Source organism: Plenodomus lingam (genome assembly GCF_022343315.1).
Source record: "Plenodomus lingam strain CAN1 chromosome Unknown contig_37, whole genome shotgun sequence".
Lineage (NCBI taxonomy): Eukaryota > Fungi > Ascomycota > Dothideomycetes > Pleosporales > Leptosphaeriaceae > Plenodomus > Plenodomus lingam.
This window is the reverse complement of record NW_027093950.1, coordinates 36,181-56,707: the sequence shown is the minus strand read 5'-3', so window position 1 is coordinate 56,707 and position 20,527 is coordinate 36,181. Positions and strand designations below refer to the sequence as shown.

At 35.9% G+C, this 20,527-nt stretch overlaps 4 non-coding genes across 4 annotated transcripts; all 4 read left to right on the top strand.

Annotated features, from left to right (window-relative positions):
- Positions 1–15: 15 nt before the first annotated feature.
- Positions 16–1,812, top strand: IAQ61_008621. The gene has a single exon (XR_010715556.1). It is a non-coding gene; the product is annotated as an 18S ribosomal RNA (ribosomal RNA).
- Positions 1,813–7,813: 6,001 nt separating this feature from the next.
- On the top strand, positions 7,814–9,610 carry IAQ61_008620. The gene has a single exon (XR_010715555.1). It is a non-coding gene; the product is annotated as an 18S ribosomal RNA (ribosomal RNA).
- Positions 9,611–9,775: 165 nt separating this feature from the next.
- On the top strand, positions 9,776–16,874 carry IAQ61_008619. Its single transcript, XR_010715554.1, has one exon. It is a non-coding gene; the product is annotated as a 28S ribosomal RNA (ribosomal RNA).
- Positions 16,875–18,655: 1,781 nt separating this feature from the next.
- On the top strand, positions 18,656–20,452 carry IAQ61_008618. The gene has a single exon (XR_010715553.1). It is a non-coding gene; the product is annotated as an 18S ribosomal RNA (ribosomal RNA).
- Positions 20,453–20,527: the final 75 nt, after the last annotated feature.

Sequence of the window (20,527 nt, the reverse complement as noted above, 5' to 3'; positions counted from 1 at the left end):
GGCATTAGGATTGTTACCTAGTTAATTCTACTAGTAGTTATATGCTTATCTTAAAGATTAAGCTATGCATGTCTAAGTATAAGCAATTATACTGTGAAACTGCGAATAGCTTATTAAATCAGTTATCGTTTATTTAATAGTACCTTACTACTTAGATAACTGTGGTAATTCTAGAGCTAATACATGCTAAAAACCCTAACTTTAGAAGGGGTGTATTTATTAGATAAAAAACCAACGCCCTTTAGGGCTTCTTAGTGATTTATGATAACTTTACGGATCGCATAGCCTTGCGCTAGCGACAGTTCATTTAAATTTCTGCCCTATTAACTTTTGATAGTAAGGTATTGGCTTACTATGGTTTTAACAGGTAACAGGGAATTAGGGTTTAATTCTAGAGAGGGAGCCTAAGAAATAGCTACCACATCCAAGGAAGGCAGTAGGCGCGTAAATTACCTAATCCTAATATAGGGAGGTAGTGACAATAAATACTAATATAGGGCTCTTTTAGGTCTTGTAATTAGAATAAGTATAATTTAAACCTCTTAACAAGGAACAATTAGAGGGTAAGTCTAGTGCTAGTAGCTGCGGTAATTCTAGCTCTAATAGCGTATATTAAAGTTATTGTAGTTAAAAAGCTTGTAGTTAAAACTTAGGTCTAGCTAGCAGGTCCGCCTTACCGCGTGTACTTGTCTGGCCGGGCCTTCCTTCTAGAGAACCTTATACCCTTTACTAGGCGTGTTAGGGACTAGGACTTTTACTTTGAAAAAATTAGAGTGTTTAAAGCAGGCCTTTGCTTAAATACGTTAGTATAGAATAATAGAATAGGACGTATAGTCCTATTTTGTTAGTTTCTAGGACTGCTGTAATAATTAATAGGGACAGTTAGGGGCATTAGTATTTAATTATTAGAGGTAAAATTCTTGGATTTATTAAAGACTAACTACTACAAAAGTATTTGCTAAGGATGTTTTTATTAATTAGTAAACAAAAGTTAGGGGATTAAAGACAATTAGATACTGTTGTAGTCTTAACCGTAAACTATGCTAACTAGGGATTAGGCAATGTTCTTTTTCTAACTCGCTTGGCACCTTACAAGAAATTAAAGTTTTTGGGTTCTAGGGGGAGTATAGTCGCAAGGCTAAAACTTAAAGAAATTAACGGAAGGGCACCACTAGGCGTAGAGCCTGCGGCTTAATTTGACTTAACACGGGGAAACTTACTAGGTCTAGATAAAATAAGGATTAACAGATTAAGAGCTCTTTCTTAATTTTTTAGGTGGTGGTGCATAGCCGTTCTTAGTTAGTAGAGTGATTTGTCTGCTTAATTGCGATAATAAATAAGACCTTAACCTGCTAAATAGCCAGGCTAGCTTTAGCTAGTCGCTAGCTTCTTAGAGGGACTATTGGCTTAAGCTAATAGAAGTTTGAGGTAATAATAGGTCTGTAATGCCCTTAGATATTCTAGGCTGCACGCGCGCTACACTAACAGAGCTAACAAGTTCTTTACCTTAACTAAAAGGTCTAGGTAATCTTGTTAAACTCTATCGTGCTAGGGATAGAGTATTGCAATTATTGCTCTTTAATAAGGAATTCCTAGTAAGCGCGTGTTATTAGTATGCGTTAATTACGTCCCTGCCCTTTGTACACACCGCCTGTTACTACTACTAATTAAATGGCTTAGTAAGGCCTTTAGACTAGCTTAGGGAGGTTAGCAACAACTACCCTAAGCTAGAAAGTTCGTTAAACTTAGTTATTTAGAGGAAGTAAAAGTCGTAACAAGGTTTCTGTAGGTGAACCTGCAGAAGGATTATTACCTATTTTTAAAGCACTGCCGCCTTAATTAGTAGCAGTAGTCTACTTTAATTCTGCCTATATTTTTTGCGTACTATTTGTTTCCTTAGTAGGCTTACCTACTAATTGGATCCCCTAAAACCACTTGCAATTGCAGTTAGCGTTAGTAACACTGTAATAAATTACAACTTTTAATAATAGATCTCTTAGTTCTAGCATTAATAAAGAACGCAGCGAAATGCGATAAGTAGTGTAAATTATAGAATTTAGTAAATTATTAAATCTTTAAACGCACATTGCGCCCCTTAGTATTCTATAGGGCATGCCTATTTAAGCGTCATTTGTACCCTTAAGCTCTGCTTAGTGTTAGGTGTTTGTTCTACTTAGGACTTGCCTTAAAACAATTGGTAGCTAGCATATTAGCCTAGAGCGCAGCACATTTTACGCCTCTTGTTATAGTTGTTAGTATCTATTAAGACACTTTTTAAGCTCTTAACCTTAGATTAGGTAGGGATACCTGCTAAACTTAAGCATATTAATAAGTAGAGGAAAAGAAACTAACAGGGATTGCCCTAGTAACGGCGAGTGAAGCGGCAATAGCTTAAATTTGAAATCTAGCTCTTTTAGGGTCTAAGTTGTAATTTGCAGAGGGCGCTTTAGCGTTAGCAGCAGTCTAAGTTCCTTGGAACAGGACGTTATAGAGGGTAAGAATCCCGTATGTAGTTACTAGCCTTTGCCGTGTAAAGCCCCTTTAACAAGTCAAGTTATTTAGGAATATAGCTCTAAATAGGAGGTAAATTTCTTCTAAAGCTAAATACTAGCTAGAGACTAATAGCGCACAAGTAGAGTAATTAAAAGATAAAAAGCACTTTAGAAAGAGAGTTAAATAGCACGTGAAATTGTTAAAAGGGAAGCGCTTGCAGCTAGACTTGCCTATAGTTGCTTATCTAGGCTTTTATCTAGTGCACTCTTCTATAGGCAGGCTAGCATTAGTTTAGGTAGTTAGATAAAGGTCTCTGTTACGTACCTCCCTTTAGGGAGGCCTTATAGGGGAGACGACATGCAACTAGCCTAGACTAAGGTCCGCGTATCTACTAGGATGCTAGCGTAATAGCTATAAGTGGCCTGTCTTAAAACACAGACTAAGGAGTCTAATATCTATGCAAGTGTTTAGGTGTTAAGCCTAGACGCGTAATAAAAGTAAACAGAGGTAGGAACCCTTTTAGGGTGCACTATTAACTAATCCTAATGTCTTTAGAAGGATTTAAGTAAGAGCATAGCTATTAGGACCTAAAAGATAGTGAACTATGCTTAAATAGGGTGAAGCTAGAGGAAACTCTAGTAGAGGCTTGTAGTAGTTCTAACGTGCAAATTAATCGTTAAATTTAGGCATAGGGGCGAAAGACTAATCAAACTATCTAGTAGCTAGTTCCTACTAAAGTTTCCCTTAGGATAGCAGTAACGTATTTAGTTTTATAAGGTAAAGCGAATAATTAGAGGCCTAGGGGTTAAAACAACCTTTACCTATTCTTAAACTTTAAATATGTAAGAAGTCCTTGTTACTTAATTAAATGTAGACACTTAAATGTACTGTTACTAGTAGGCTATTTTTGGTAAGCAGAACTAGTGATGTAGGATAAACTAAACGCAGGGTTAAGGTGCTAGAATGCACGCTTATTAGACACTACAAAAGGTGTTAGTTTATCTAGACAGCAGGATAGTAGCTATAGAAGTTAGAATCCGCTAAGGAGTGTGTAATAACTCACCTACTAAATAAACTAGCCCTAAAAATAGATGGCGCTTAAGCGTGTTACCTATACCCCGCCGCTAGGGCAAGATTTAAGCCCTAGCAAGTAGGCAGGCGTAGAGGCTCGTAACGAAGCCTTAGGGGTAACCCTAGGTAGAATAGCCTCTAGTGTAGATCTTGGTAGTAGTAGCAAATACTTAAATAAGAACTTTAAGGACTAAAGTAGGGAAAGGTTCTGTGTAAATAGTAGTTAGATATAGGTTAGTTAATCCTAAGAGATAGGGTAATTCTATTTTAATGTTAGTGCTTGCGCCGCGCCCTTAAAAGGGAAGCTAGTTAATATTCTAGCACCTAGATGTAGATTCTCCGCGGCAACGCAACTAAGAGCGGAGACCTTAGTAGGAGCCCTAAGAAGAGTTCTCTTTTCTTCTTAACGGTCTGTTACCCTAAAATTGGTTTGTCTAGAGCTAGGGTTTAATAGCTAGAAGAGCGCTGCACTTTTGCGGCGTTTAGTGCGCTCCTAATAAGCCTTAAAAATCTACTTAAAGAAATAGTTTTTACGCTAGGTCGTACTTATAACTATAGCAGGTCTCTAAGGTAAAAAGCCTCTAGTTAATAGAATAATATAGATAAGGGAAGTTAGCAAAATAGATCTGTAACTTTAGGAAAAGGATTAGCTCTAAGGGTTAGGTACGTTAGGCCTTGGGGAGAAGCCTCTAGCGCAGAAGGGCACTAACTACAAGGTAGGCGCCTCTTAGCGCTGGGGTGCAGACACCCTTAGCAGGTTTTAGCCGTCTAGCGTACGTTTAATAACTAACTTAGAACTAGTATAGATAAGGGGAATCTAACTATCTAATTAAAATATAGCATTATAATAGCTAGAAAGTAGTATTAACGTAATATAATTTCTGCCTAGTGCTCTAAATATTAAAGCGAAGAGATTTAACTAAGCGCGGGTAAACGGCAGGAGTAACTATAACTTTCTTAAGGTAGCTAAATGCCTTGTTATCTAATTAGTAACGCGCATGAATAGATTAATGAGATTCCTACTGTCCTTATCTACTATCTAGCGAAACTATAGCTAAGGGAATAGGCTTAGCTAAATTAGCGGGGAAAGAAGACCCTATTAAGCTTAACTCTAGTTTAACATTATAAAAAGACATAGGGGGTGTAGAATAGGTAGGAGCTTTGGCGCTAGTAAAATACTACTACCCTTATCGTTTTTTTACTTATTTAATAAAGCGGAGCTAGGCCTTACTGCCTAACTTCTAGCGTTTAAGGTCCTTTGTGGGCTAATCTAGGTTAAAGACATTATTAGGTAGGGAGTTTAGCTAGGGCAGCACATCTATTAAACTATAACGCAGGTGTCCTAAGGGGGACTTATAGAGAATAGAAATCTCTAGTAGAGCAAAAGGGTAAAAGTCCCCTTAATTTTAATTTTTAGTGTGAATACAAACTATAAAAGTATAGCCTATTAATCCTTTAGTCCCTTAAAATTTAAGGCTAGAGGTGCTAGAAAAGTTACTATAGGGATAACTAGCTTGTGGCAGCTAAGCGTTTATAGCGACGTTGCTTTTTAATCCTTTAATATTAGCTCTTCCTATTATACTAAAGCAGAATTTAGTAAGCGTTAGATTGTTTACCTACTAATAGGGAACGTAAGCTAGGTTTAGACCGTCGTAAGATAGGTTAGTTTTACCCTACTAATAACCTTGCCCTAATAGTAATACCGCTTAGTACGAGAGGAACCGCGGTTTTAGATAATTAGTTTTTGCAGCTGTCTAACTAGGCATTGCCGCGAAGCTACTATCTACTAGATTATAGCTAAACGCCTCTAAGTTAGAATCCATGCTAGAACAGGGTGATTTCCGCCTGCACTAGTTAGATACAAATAGGCCTTTGGCCCAGAACCTTACTAGATTAGCGTTAGCAGCCCTATTAAAGTTAGGGTTGTTAGCTAGTGTATTGTAATTGTATAGTGCGCAGGATTAAATCCTTTATAGATAACTTAGTTGTCTAGCTAGGTCGTGTAAGTAGTTAAGTAGCCTTGTTGTTACAAGCTACTGAGCGTAAGCCCGTTGCTAGCTTAGTTAAAATTAGGATATTATGCCCTCCTTATTTGTAAAACTGCTGCCTAAATAGCTACTATTAATAGAAGGAAGAGGGCTATAGCGAACAAGTTATATAGTAATTACAAGATAGAGAGGGCTAGAGCTAGGAGCAATCCTCGCAAAATATACAAAAGAACAGGTTGTGTGTGTACGTACCTTAGGCAGTTAATATATAGCATAGGAAGATTAAGAAAGGATTTAAGATAATCTATACAGATTTTTAGGCGGTGATCTATAACTTAAGAGCGTTCTATAACTTTTTATTTTTTAGGGGTACTATTCTATAACTTTATAGCCTTCTATACTTAAAAATTCCTCTAGGCTATTCTATAACTATAGATTATTTAAACCTTTAGGGTATTCTATTAATATTTAAAAAAATCCTATAGGCTATTCTATAAGCTTAGGGCGTTCTATAACTTTAGGGCGTTCTATAACTTTTTATTTTTTAGGTGTAGTGTTCTATAACTTTAGGGCGTTGTATAACTTTTTCTTTTTTAGAGGTAGTGTTCTATAACTTTAGGGCGTTCTATAACTTTAGGGCGTTCTACAACTTTTTATTTTTTAGGTGTAGTGTTCTATAACTTTAGGGCGTTCTATAACTTTTTCTTTTTTAGAGGTAGTGTTCTATAACTTTAGGGAGTTCTATAACTTTAGGGCGTTCTACAACTTTTTATTTTTTAGGGGTAGTGTTCTATAACTTTAGGGCGTTCTATAACTTTAGGGCGTTCTATAACTTTAGGGCGTTCTACAACTTTTTATTTTTTAGGGGTAGTGTTCTATAACTTTAGGGCGTTCTATAACTTTAGGGCGTTCTATAACTTTTTATTTTTTAGGGTTAGTGTTCTATAACTTTAGCGCGTTCTATACCTTTTATTTATTCTATTACTTTAGTCCTTTCTATAACTTTAGACTATTCTATACTAGTAGCTATTATATCCTTTTTATAATACTTATTATATTATACTATTATCTATTATTCTTTACTATTAAGTATATCCTTATATTTTATAAAACCTTTTCTCTACTAGCTAGTCCTACTATACTTTCTTTTATAACCTACTAGTATTAAATAATACCTTTATATTCTTCTTTTATACTATCTCTATTTCTTGCCTTATCTATTAAGTAGATATAGATAGAGCTAATAGATCTATAGTTAATATAGATATAGTAGTTATAGTAGAGTATAGATATTAGAGTAGATATCCTTATCTATATATTTACCTACTACTAATAAAATTCTAAGTTACTCTTATCTAGCGAATACGGGTTTATGGTTTGTATAGGGCTACGCATGTCTACACAGTTTTATATACAAAAAAGTGTACCTCTAAGCTATTTTCTACTGCACTAACCCTGCAACGCGAAAATCAAACCAAAACCCGTTCCTATAATATATAAGGAGGGCAAATAGATTCTTAAATACTAAATACCTAACTAACTAACTAAGGTTAAATCTGCTGCGCGTAGTTCTTGGATTAGGCGGTTAAACTAGCGTTGTTAGGCACTAAGGGGGCAATTTTTGCTTGTGTCCGCGTCTATACTCCCTATAACTCCCTGTTATTAGCGCTCTGCGCCTATTTTAGCAGTAGTTAGACTAAATTTAAAAGTTTTAGTTTTATAATAGCTAGCCTTGTTTCCTAGATTTCTGCCTAGTTTGGATTCGCTCTAATTAGTAGGTAATTAGGGGCTTAGAGATTGCTCTTCTACTTAACTAGGCAGGCCTAGGCCTATATGCTGAAGCAACCCTACTATTGCGCCTAGTTTTGTGGTTGGCACCTAAAGTCCTACTGTTAAAGTTTTAGCAGTGGGTAAAATTTAGGGTCTGTGGATAGCTAGCACTGCTAAACTATTTAACAGATCTTAGGGGACAGCCCTGCCTAGCATCTGCTCCTAGTAAGCGTGGCAAAGCGTAGGTTTTCTCTACTTAAGGCATGTATGTGGCGAGTTTAAACACGTAGAAACGCCTATTAGGCTTTGTTGCGGACTATTCCTTAAGAAACTTAGTAGGGGCAATTAAATTAGTTGCTAGTTATAACTAGTGCCTTGTGTGCTGTTATGCTAGTAGCTAGAATTGCTTCTGTGATTTCTTATTACGTACTTTCTGCCTCCTTTTAGGGGTAGTGCTTGTGCGCTTTGGCGTATTAGGCATTAGGATTGTTACCTAGTTAATTCTGCTAGTAGTTATATGCTTGTCTTAAAGATTAAGCTATGTATGTCTAAGTATAAGTAATTATACTGTGAAACTGCGAATAGCTTATTAAATTAGTTATCGTTTATTTGATAGTACCTTACTACTTAGATAACTGTGGTAATTCTAGAGCTAATACATGCTAAAAACCCTAACTTTAGAAGGGGTGTATTTATTAGATAAAAAACTAACGCCCTTTAGGGCTTCTTGGTAATTTATAATAACTTTATGGATCGCATAGCCTTGCGCTAGTAACAGTTTATTTAAATTTCTGCCCTATTAACTTTTGATAGTAAGGTATTAGCTTACTATAGTTTTAATAGGTAACGGGGAATTAGGGTTTGATTCTAGAGAGGGAGCCTAAGAAACGGCTACTATATCTAAGGAAGGCAGCAGGCGCGCAAATTACCTAATCCTAACACAGGGAGGTAGTGACAATAAATACTAATATAGGGCTCTTTTAGGTCTTGTAATTAGAATAAGTATAATTTAAACCTCTTAATAAGGAACAATTAGAGGGCAAGTCTAGTGCTAGCAGCTGCGGTAATTCTAGCTCTAATAGCATATATTAAAGTTGTTGCAGTTAAAAAGCTTGTAGTTAAAACTTAGGTCTAGCTGGTAGGTCCGCCTTACTGTGTGTACTTGTCTAGCTGGGCCTTCCTTCTAGAGAACCTTATGCCCTTTACTAGGCGTGTTAGGGACTAGGACTTTTACTTTAAAAAAATTAGAGTGTTTAAAGTAGGCCTTTGCTTAAATACGTTAGTATAGAATAATAGAATAGGACGTGCAGTCCTATTTTGTTAGTTTCTAGAACTGCTATAATAATTAATAGGGACAGTTAGGGGCATTAGTATTTAATTGTTAGAGGTGAAATTCTTAGATTTATTAAAGACTAACTACTGCGAAAGCATTTACTAAGGATGTTTTTATTAATTAGTAAACGAAAGTTAGGGGATTAAAGATAATTAGATACTGTTATAGTCTTAACCGTAAACTATACTAACTAGGGATTAGGCGATGTTCTTTTTCTAACTTGCTTAGCACCTTACGAGAAATTAAAGTTTTTGGGTTCTAGGGGGAGTATAGTCGTAAGGCTGAAACTTAAAGAAATTGACGGAAGGGCACTACTAGGCGTGGAGCCTGCGGCTTAATTTAACTTAATATAGGGAAACTTACTAGGTCTAGATAAAATAAGGATTGATAGATTAAGAGCTCTTTCTTAATTTTTTAGGTAGTGGTGCATAGCTGTTCTTAGTTAGTAGAGTAATTTGTCTGCTTAATTGCGATAACAAATGAGACCTTAACCTGCTAAATAGCTAGGCTAGCTTTGGCTAGTTGCTAGCTTCTTAGAGGGACTATTAGCTTAAGCTAATAGAAGTTTAAGGCAATAATAGGTCTGTAATACCCTTAGATGTTCTAGGCTGCACGCGCGCTACACTAATAGAGCTAACAAGTTCTTTACCTTAACTAAAAGGTCTAGGTAATCTTGTTAAACTCTATCGTGCTAGGGATAGAGCATTGCAATTATTGCTCTTTAATAAGGAATGCCTAGTAAGCGCGTGTTATTAGCATGCGTTAATTACGTCCCTGCCCTTTGTATACACTGCCTATCGCTACTACTAATTAAATAGCTTAGTGAGGCCTTTAGACTAGCTTAGGGAGGTTAGCAATAACTACCCTAAGCTAGAAAGTTCGTTAAACTTAGTTATTTAGAGGAAGTAAAAGTCGTAACAAGGTTTCTATAGGTGAACCTGCGGAAGGATTATTACCTATTTTTAAAGCACTGCCGCCTTAATTAGTAGTAGTAGTCTACTTTGATTCTGCCTATGTTTTTTGCGTACTATTTGTTTCCTTAGTAGGCTTGCCTACTAATTAGATCCCCTAAAACTACTTGCAATTGCAGTTAGCGTTAGTAATACTATAATAAATTACAACTTTTAACAACAGATCTCTTGGTTCTAGTATTAATAAAGAACGCAGCGAAATGCGATAAGTAGTGTAAATTGTAGAATTTAGTAAATTATTGAATCTTTAAACGTATATTGCGCCCCTTAGTATTCTATAGGGCATACCTGTTTGAGCGTTATTTGTACCCTTAAGCTCTGCTTAGTGTTAGGTGTTTGTTCCACTTAGGACTTGCCTTAAAATAATTAGTAGCTAGCATATTAGCCTAGAGCGCAGCACATTTTACGCCTCTTGTTATAGTTGTTAGTATCTATTAAGACACTTTTTAAGCTCTTAACCTTGGATTAGGTAGGGATACCTGCTAAACTTAAGTATATTAATAAGCGGAGGAAAAGAAACTAATAGGGATTGCCCTAGTAACGGCGAGTGAAGCGGTAATAGCTTAAATTTAAAATCTAGCTCTTTTAGGGTCTAAGTTGTAATTTGCAGAGGGCGCTTTAGCGTTAGCAGCAGTCTAAGTTCCTTAGAATAGGACGTTATAGAGGGTAAGAATCCTATACGTAGTCGCTAGCCTTTGCTGTGTAAAGCCCCTTTAACGAGTTAAGTTGTTTAGGAATATAGCTCTAAATAGGAGGTAAATTTCTTCTAAAGCTAAATACTAGCTAGAGACTAATAGCGTATAAGTAGAGTAATTAAAAGATAAAAAGCACTTTAGAAAGAGAGTTAAATAGTACGTGAAATTGTTAAAAGGGAAGCGCTTGCAGCTAGACTTGCCTGTAGTTACTTATCTAGGCTTTTATCTAGTGCACTCTTCTATAGGTAGGCTAGTATTAGTTTAGGCAGTTAGATAAAGGTCTCTGTTACATACCTCCCTTTAGGGAGGCCTTATAGGGGAGATAATATGCAACTAGCCTAGACTAAGGTCTGCGTATCTGCTAGGATGCTAGCGTAATAGCTATAAGCGGCCTATCTTAAAATATAGACTAAGGAGTCTAATATCTATACAAGTGTTTAGGTGTTAAGCCTAGACGCGTAATAAAAGTAAATAGAGGTAGGAACCCTTTTAGGGTGCACTATTAACTAATCCTAATATCTTTGGAAGGATTTAAGTAAGAGTATGGCTATTAGGACCTAAAAGATAGTGAACTATGCTTAAATAGGGTAAAGCTAGAGGAAACTCTAGTAGAGGCTCGCAGCGGTTCTAACGTGCAAATTAATTATTAAATTTAGGTATAGGGGCGAAAGACTAATTAAACTATCTAGTAGCTAGTTCCTGCTAAAGTTTCCCTTAGGATAGCAGTAACGTATTTAGTTTTATAAGGTAAAGCGAATAATTAGAGGCCTAGGGGTTAAAATAACCTTTACCTATTCTTAAACTTTAAATATATAAGAAGTCCTTATTACTTAATTAAATGTGGACACTTAAATGTACTATTACTAGTAGGCTATTTTTGGTAAGTAGAACTAGCGATGCGGGATGAACTAAACGTAGGGTTAAGGTGCTAGAATGCACGCTTATTAGACACTATAAAAGGTGTTAGTTTATCTAGATAGTAGGACAGTAGCTATAAAAGTTAGAATCTGCTAAGGAGTGTATAACAACTTACCTGCTAAATAAACTAGCCCTAAAAATAGATGGCGCTTAAGCGTGTTACCTATACCCCGCTGCTAGGGCAAGATTTAAGCCCTAGCAAGTAGGCAGGCGTAGAGGCTTATAATAAAGCCTTAGGGGTAACCCTAGGTAGAACGGCCTCTAGTGCAGATCTTGGTGGTAGTAGCAAATACTTAAATAAGAACTTTAAGGACTAAAGTAGGGAAAGGTTCTGTGTGAATAGTAGTTAGATATAGGTTAGTTAATCCTAAGAGATAGGGTAATTCTATTTTAATGTTGGTGCTTGCGCCGCGCCCTTAAAAGGGAAGCTAGTTAATATTCTAGCACCTAGATGTAGATTCTCTGCGGCAACGTAACTAAGAGCGGAGACCTTAGCAGGAGCCCTAAGAAGAGTTCTCTTTTCTTCTTAATAGTCTGTTACCCTAAAATTAGTTTGTCTAGAGCTAGGGTTTAATGGCTAGAAGAGTGCTGCACTTTTGCAGCGTTTAGTACGCTCCTAATAAGCCTTAAAAATCTGCTTAAAGAAATAGTTTTTATGCTAGGTTGTACTTATAACTGTAGTAGGTCTCTAAGGTAAAAAGCCTCTAGTTAATAGAATAATGTAGATAAGGGAAGTTAGCAAAATAGATCTGTAACTTTGGGAAAAGGATTAGCTCTAAGGGTTAGGTACGTTGGGCCTTAGGGAGAAGCCTCTAGCGTAGAAGGGCACTAACCGCAAGGTAGGCGCCTCTTAGCGCTAGGGTGTAGACACCCTTAGTAGGTTTTGGCCGTCTAGCGTACGTTTAACAACTAACTTAGAACTAGTATAGATAAGGGGAATCTAACTATCTAATTAAAACATAGCATTATAATAGCTAGAAAGTAGTATTAACGTAATATAATTTCTGCCTAGTGCTCTAAATGTTAAAGCAAAGAGATTTAACCAAGCGCGGGTAAATAGCAGGAGTAACTATAACTCTCTTAAGGTAGCTAAATGCCTTGTTATCTAATTAGTAACGCGCATAAATAGATTAACAAGATTCCTACTATCCCTATCTACTATCTAGTAAAACCATAGCTAAGGGAACAGGCTTAGCTAAATTAGCGGGGAAAGAAGACCCTATTAAGCTTGACTCTAGTTTAATATTATAAAAAGATATAGGGGGTGTAGAATAGGTAGGAGCTTTGGCGCTAGTAAAATACTACTACCCTTATCGTTTTTTTACTTATTTAATAAAGCGGAGCTAGGCCTTACTGCCTAACTTCTAGCGTTTAAGGTCCTTTGTAGGCTAATCTAGGTTAAAGACATTGTTAGGTAGGGAGTTTAGCTAGGGCGGCATATCTATTAAACTATAACGCAGGTGTCCTAAGGGGGACTTATAGAGAATAGAAATCTCTAGTAGAGTAAAAGGGCAAAAGTCCCCTTAATTTTGATTTTTAGTGTGAATACAAACCATAAAAGTGTGGCCTATTAATCCTTTAGTCCCTTGAAATTTAAGGCTAGAGGTGCTAGAAAAGTTACTATAGGGATAACTGGCTTGTAGCAGCTAAGCGTTTATAGCGACGTTGCTTTTTAATTCTTTGATATTAGCTCTTCCTATTATACTAAAGCAGAATTTAGTAAGCGTTAGATTGTTTACCTACTAATAGGGAACATAAGCTAGGTTTAGACTGTTGTAAGATAGGTTAGTTTTACCCTACTAATAACCTTGCCCTAATAGTAATACCGCTTAGTACGAGAGGAACCGCGGTTTTAGATAATTAGTTTTTGCGGCTGTCTAACTAGGTATTGCCGCGAAGCTACTATCTACTAGATTATGGCTAAACGCCTCTAAGTTAGAATCTATGCTAGAATAGGGTGATTTCCGCCTGCACTAGTTAGATATAAATAGGCCTTTGGCCTAGAACCTTACTAGATTAGCGTTGGCAGCCCTATTAAAGTTAGGGTTGTTAGCTAGTGTATTGTAATTATACAGTGCGCAGGATTAAATCCTTTGTAGACGACTTAGTTGTCTAGCTAGGTTATGTAAGTAGTTAAGTAGCCTTGTTATTACGAGCTACTAAGCGTAAGCCTGTTGCTAGCTTAGTTAAAATTGGGATATTATACCCTCCTTATTTGTAAAACTGCTGCCTAAATAGCTGCTGTTAATAGAAGGAAGAGGGCTATAGTAAATAAGTTATATAGTAATTGCAAGATAGAGAGGGCTAGAGCTAGGAGTAATCCTTGTAAAATATACAAAAGAACAGGTTGTGTGTGTACGTACCTTAGGCAGTTAATATATAGTATAGGAAGATTAAGAAAGGATTTAAGATAATCTATATAGATTTTTAGGCGGTGATCTATAACTTAAGAGCGTTCTATAACTTTTTATTTTTTAGGGGTACTGTTCTATAACTTTATAGCCTTCTATACTTGAAAATTCCTCTAGGCTATTCTATAACTATAGATTATTTAAACCTTTAGGGTATTCTATTAATATTTAAAAAAATCCTGTAGGCTATTCTATAAGCTTAGGGCGTTCTATAACTTTAGGGCGTTCTATAACTTTTTATTTTTTAGGTGTAGTGTTCTATAACTTTAGGGCGTTGTATAACTTTTTCTTTTTTAGAGGTAGTGTTCTATAACTTTAGGGCGTTCTATAACTTTAGGGCGTTCTACAACTTTTTATTTTTTAGGTGTAGTGTTCTATAACTTTAGGGCGTTCTATAACTTTTTCTTTTTTAGAGGTAGTGTTCTATAACTTTAGGGAGTTCTATAACTTTAGGGCGTTCTACAACTTTTTATTTTTTAGGGGTAGTGTTCTATAACTTTAGGGCGTTCTATAACTTTAGGGCGTTCTATAACTTTAGGGCGTTCTACAACTTTTTATTTTTTAGGGGTAGTGTTCTATAACTTTAGGGCGTTCTATAACTTTAGGGCGTTCTATAACTTTAGGGCGTTCTACAACTTTTTATTTTTTAGGGGTAGTGTTCTATAACTTTAGGGCGTTCTATAACTTTAGGGCGTTCTATAACTTTAGGGCGTTCTACAACTTTTTATTTTTTAGGGGTAGTGTTCTATAACTTTAGGGCGTTCTATAACTTTAGGGCGTTCTATAACTTTAGGGCGTTCTACAACTTTTTATTTTTTAGGGGTAGTGTTCTATAACTTTAGGGCGTTCTATAACTTTAGGGCGTTCTATAACTTTAGGGCGTTCTACAACTTTTATTTTTTAGGGGTAGTGTTCTATAACTTTAGGGCGTTCTATAACTTTAGGGGTTCTATAACTTAGGGCGTTCTATAACTTTAGGGCGTTCTATAACTTAGGGCGTTCTATAACTTTTTATTTTTAGGGGTAGTGTTCTATAACTTTAGGGCGTTCTATAACTTTAGGGCGTTCTATAACTTTAGGGCGTTCTACAACTTTTTATTTTTTAGGGGTAGTGTTCTATAACTTTAGGGCGTTCTATAACTTTAGGGCGTTCTATAACTTTAGGGCGTTCTACAACTTTATTTTTTAGGGGTAGTGTTCTATAACTTTAGGGCGTTCTATAACTTTAGGGCGTTCTATAACTTTAGGGCGTTCTACAACTTTTTATTTTTTAGGGGTAGTGTTCTATAACTTTAGGGCGTTCTATAACTTTAGGGCGTTCTATAACTTTAGGGCGTTCTACAACTTTTTATTTTTTAGGGGTAGTGTTCTATAACTTTAGGGCGTTCTATAACTTTAGGGCGTTCTATAACTTTAGGGCGTTCTACAACTTTTTATTTTTTAGGGGTAGTGTTCTATAACTTTAGGGCGTTCTATAACTTTAGGGCGTTCTATAACTTTAGGGCGTTCTATAACTTTTATTTTTTAGGGGTAGTGTTCTATAACTTTAGGGCGTTCTATAACTTTAGGGCGTTCTATAACTTTAGGGCGTTCTACAACTTTTTATTTTTTAGGGGTAGTGTTCTATAACTTTAGGGCGTTCTATAACTTTAGGGCGTTCTATAACTTTAGGGCGTTCTACAACTTTTTATTTTTTAGGGGTAGTATTCTATAACTTTAGGGCGTTCTATAACTTTAGGGCGTTCTATAACTTTAGGGCGTTCTATAACTTTTTATTTTTAGGGGTAGTGTTCTATAACTTTAGGGCGTTCTATAACTTTAGGGCGTTCTATAACTTTAGGGCGTTCTACAACTTTTTATTTTTTAGGGGTAGTGTTCTATAACTTTAGGGCGTTCTATAACTTTAGGGCGTTCTATAACTTTAGGGCGTTCTACAACTTTTTATTTTTTAGGGGTAGTGTTCTATAACTTTAGGGCGTTCTATAACTTTAGGGCGTTCTATAACTTTAGGGCGTTCTATAACTTTTTATTTTTTAGGGGTAGTGTTCTATAACTTTAGGGCGTTCTATAACTTTAGGGCGTTCTATAACTTTAGGGCGTTCTACAACTTTTTATTTTTTAGGGGTAGTGTTCTATAACTTTAGGGCGTTCTATAACTTTAGGGCGTTCTATAACTTTAGGGCGTTCTACAACTTTTTATTTTTTAGGGGTAGTGTTCTATAACTTTAGGGCGTTCTATAACTTTAGGGCGTTCTATAACTTTAGGGCGTTCTACAACTTTTTATTTTTTAGGGGTAGTGTTCTATAACTTTAGGGCGTTCTATAACTTTAGGGCGTTCTATAACTTTAGGGCGTTCTACAACTTTTTATTTTTTAGGGGTAGTGTTCTATAACTTTAGGGCGTTCTATAACTTTAGGGCGTTCTATAACTTTAGGGCGTTCTACAACTTTTTATTTTTTAGGGGTAGTGTTCTATAACTTTAGGGCGTTCTATAACTTTAGGGCGTTCTATAACTTTAGGGCGTTCTACAACTTTTTATTTTTTAGGGGTAGTGTTCTATAACTTTAGGGCGTTCTATAACTTTAGGGCGTTCTATAACTTTAGGGCGTTCTACAACTTTTTATTTTTTAGGGGTAGTGTTCTATAACTTTAGGGCGTTCTATAACTTTAGGGCGTTCTATAACTTTAGGGCGTTCTACAACTTTTTATTTTTTAGGGGTAGTATTCTATAACTTTAGGGCGTTCTATAACTTTTTCTTTTTTAGAGGTAGTGTTCTATAACTTTAGGGCGTTCTACAACTTTTTATTTTTTAGGGGTAGTGTTCTATAACTTTAGGGCGTTCTATAACTTTAGGGCGTTCTACAACTTTTTATTTTTTAGGGTTAGTATTCTATAATATTAGAGTGTTCTATAACTTTTTCTTTTTTAGAGGTAGTGTTCTATAACTTTAGGGCGTTCTATAACTTTAGGGCGTTCTATAACTTTAGGGCGTTCTACAACTTTTTATTTTTTAGGGGTAGTGTTCTATAACTTTAGGGCGTTCTATAACTTTAGGGCGTTCTATAACTTTAGGGCGTTCTATAACTTTAGGGCGTTCTATAACTTTTTATTTTTTAGGGTTAGTATTCTATAATATTAGAGTGTTCTATAACTTTTTCTTTTTTAGAGGTAGTGTTCTATAATTAGGGTTCTTTTAGAGTGTTCTATAACTTTTTATTTTTTAGGGTTAGTATTCTATAATATTAGAGTGTTCTATAACTTTTTCTTTTTTAGAGGTAGTATTCTATAATATTAGAGTGTTCTATAACTTTTTCTTTTTTAGAGGTAGTGTTCTATAACTTTAGGGCGTTCTATAACTTTAGGGCGTTCTATAACTTTAGGGCGTTCTACAACTTTTTATTTTTTAGGTGTAGTGTTCTATAACTTTAGGGCGTTCTATAACTTTTTCTTTTTTAGAGGTAGTGTTCTATAACTTTAGAGCGTTCTATAACTTTTTCTTTTTTAGAGGTAGTGTTCTATAACTTTAGGGCGTTCTACAACTTTTTATTTTTAGGGGTAGCGTTCTATAACTTTAGGGCGTTCTATAACTTTAGGGCCTTCTATAAGCTTAGGGTGTTCTATAACTTTAGGGCGTTCTATAACTTTAGGGCGTTCTATAACTTTTTATTTTTTAGGGTTAGTGTTCTATAACTTTAGCGCGTTCTATACCTTTTATTTATTCTATTACTTTAGTCCTTTCTATAACTTTAGACTATTCTATACTAGTAGCTATTATATCCTTTTTATAATACTTATTATATCATACTATTATCTATTATTCTTTACTGTTAAGTATATCCTTATATTTTATAAAACCTTTTCTCTACTAGCTAGTCCTACTATACTTTCTTTTATAACCTACTAGTATTAAATAATACCTTTATATTCTTCTTTTATACTATCTCTATTTCTTGCCTTATCTATTAAGTAGATATAGATAGAGCTAATAGATCTATAGTTAATATAGATATAGTAGTTATAGTAGAGTACAGATATTAGAGTAGATATCCTTATCTATATATTTACCTACTACTAATAAAATTCTAAGTTACTCTTATCTAGCGAATACAGGTTTATAGTTTGTATAGGGCTGCGCATGTCTACACGGTTTTATATACAAAAAAGTGTACCTCTAAGCTGTTTTCCACCGCACTAACCCCGCGACGCGAAAATCAAACTAAAACCCGTTCCTATAATATATAAGGAGGGCAAATGGATTCTTAAATACTAAATACCTAACTAACTAACTAAGGTTAAATCTGCTGCGCGCAGTTCTTGGATTAGGCAGTTAAACTAGCGTTATTAGGCACTAAGGGGGCAATTTTTGCTTGTGTCCGCGTCTATACTCCCTATAACTCCCTGTTGTTAGCGCTCTGCGCCTGTTTTAGCGGTAGTTAGACTAAATTTGAAAGTTTTGGTTTTATAATGGCTAGCCTTGTTTCCTAGATTTCTGCCTGGTTTGGATTCGCTCCAATTAGTGGGTAATTAGGGGCTTAGAGATTACTCTTCTACTTAACTAGGCAGGCCTAGGCCTATATGCTAAAGCAACCCTGCTGTTGCGCCTAGTTTTGTGGTTGGCACCTAAAGTCCTACTGTTAAAGTTTTAGCAGTAGGCAAAATTTAGGGTCTGTGGATGGCTAGCACTGCCAAACTATTTAACAGATCTTAGGGGATAGCCCTACCTAGCATCCGCTCCTAGTGAGCGTAGTAAAGCGTGGGTTTTCTCCACTTAAGGCATGTATGTGGCGAGTTTAAACACGTAGAAACGCCTGTTAGGCTTTGTTGCGGACCATTCCTTAAGAAACTTAGTAGGGGTAATTAAATTAGTTGCTGGTTGTAACTAGTGCCTTGTGTACTGTTATGCTAGTAGCTAGAATCGCTTCTGCGATTTCTTATCACGTACTTTCTGCCTCCTTTTGGGGGTAGTGCTTGTGCGCTTTGGCGTATTAGGCATTAGGATTGTTACCTAGTTAATTCTGCTAGTAGTTATATGCTTGTCTTAAAGATTAAGCTATGCATGTCTAAGTATAAGCAATTATACTGTAAAACTGCGAATAGCTTATTAAATCAGTTATCGTTTATTTGATAGTACCTTACTACTTAGATAACTATGGTAATTCTAGAGCTAATACATGCTAAAAACCCTAACTTTAGAAGGGGTGTATTTATTAGATAAAAAACCAACGCCCTTTAGGGCTTCTTAGTGATTTATAATAACTTTACGGATTGCATAGCCTTGCGCCGGCGATGGTTTATTTAAATTTCTGCCCTATTAACTTTTAATAGTAAGGTATTAGCTTACTATGGTTTTAACAGGTAACGGGGAATTAGGGTTTAATTCTAGAGAGGGAGCCTAAGAAATAGCTACTATATCTAAGGAAGGCAGCAGGCGCGTAAATTACCTAATCCTAACATAGGGAGGTAGTAACAATAAATACTAATATAGGGCTCTTTTGGGTCTTGTAATTAGAATAAGTACAATTTAAACCTCTTAACAAGGAACAATTAGAGGGCAAGTCTAGTGCTAGCAGCTGCGGTAATTCTAGCTCTAATAGCGTATATTAAAGTTATTGCAGTTAAAAAGCTTGTAGTTGAAACTTAGGTCTGGCTAGTAGGTCCGCCTTACTGCGTGTACTTGTCTGGCCGGGCCTTCCTTCTAGAGAACCTTATGCCCTTTACTAGGCGTGTTAGGGACTAGGACTTTTACTTTAAAAAAATTAGAGTGTTTAAAGCAGGCCTTTGCTTAAATACGTTAGCATAGAATAATAGAATAGGACGTGCGGTCCTATTTTGTTAGTTTCTAGGACTACTGTAATAATTAATAGGGATAGTTAGGGGTATTAGTATTTAATTGTTAGAGGTAAAATTCTTGGATTTATTAAAGACTAACTACTACGAAAGCATTTGCTAAGGATGTTTTTATTAATTAGTAAACGAAAGTTAGGGGATTAAAGATGATTAGATACTATCGTAGTCTTAACTGTAAACTATGCTAACTAGAGATTAGGCGATGTTCTTTTTCTAACTCGCTCGGCACCTTACAAGAAATCAAAGTTTTTGGGTTCTAGGGGGAGTATAGTCGCAAGGCTAAAACTTAAAGAAATTAATGGAAGGGCACTACTAGGCGTAGAGCCTGCGGCTTAATTTGACTTAACATAGGGAAACTTACTAGGTCTAGATAAAATAAGGATTAACAGATTAAGAGCTCTTTCTTGATTTTTTAGGTGGTGGTGCATAGCTGTTCTTAGTTAGTAGAGTGATTTGTCTGCTTAATTGCGATAATAAACAAGACCTTAACCTGCTAAATAGCTAGGCTAGCTTTAGCTAGTTACTAGCTTCTTAGAGGGACTATTAGCTTAAGCTAATAGAAGTTTGAGGCAATAACAGGTCTGTGATACCCTTAGATATTCTGGGCCGCACGCGCGCTACACTAACAGAGCTAACAAGTTCTTTACCTTAACTAAAAGGTCTAGGTAATCTTGTTAAACTCTGTCGTGCTAGGGATAGAGTATTGCAATTATTGCTCTTTAACAAGGAATGCCTAGTAAGCGCGTATTATTAGCATGCGTTAATTACGTCCCTGCCCTTTGTACATACCGCCCGTCGCTACTACTAATTGAATGGCTTAGTGAGGCCTTTAGACTAGCTTAGGGAGGTTAGCAATAACCACCCTAAGCCAGAAAGTTCGTTAAACTTGGTTATTTAGAGGAAGTAAAAGTTGTAACAAGGTTTCTGTAGGTAAACCTGCAGAAGGATTATTACCTATTTTTAAAGCACTGCCGCCTTAATTAGTAGCGGCAGTCTACTTTAATTCTGCCTATGTTTTTTGCGTACTA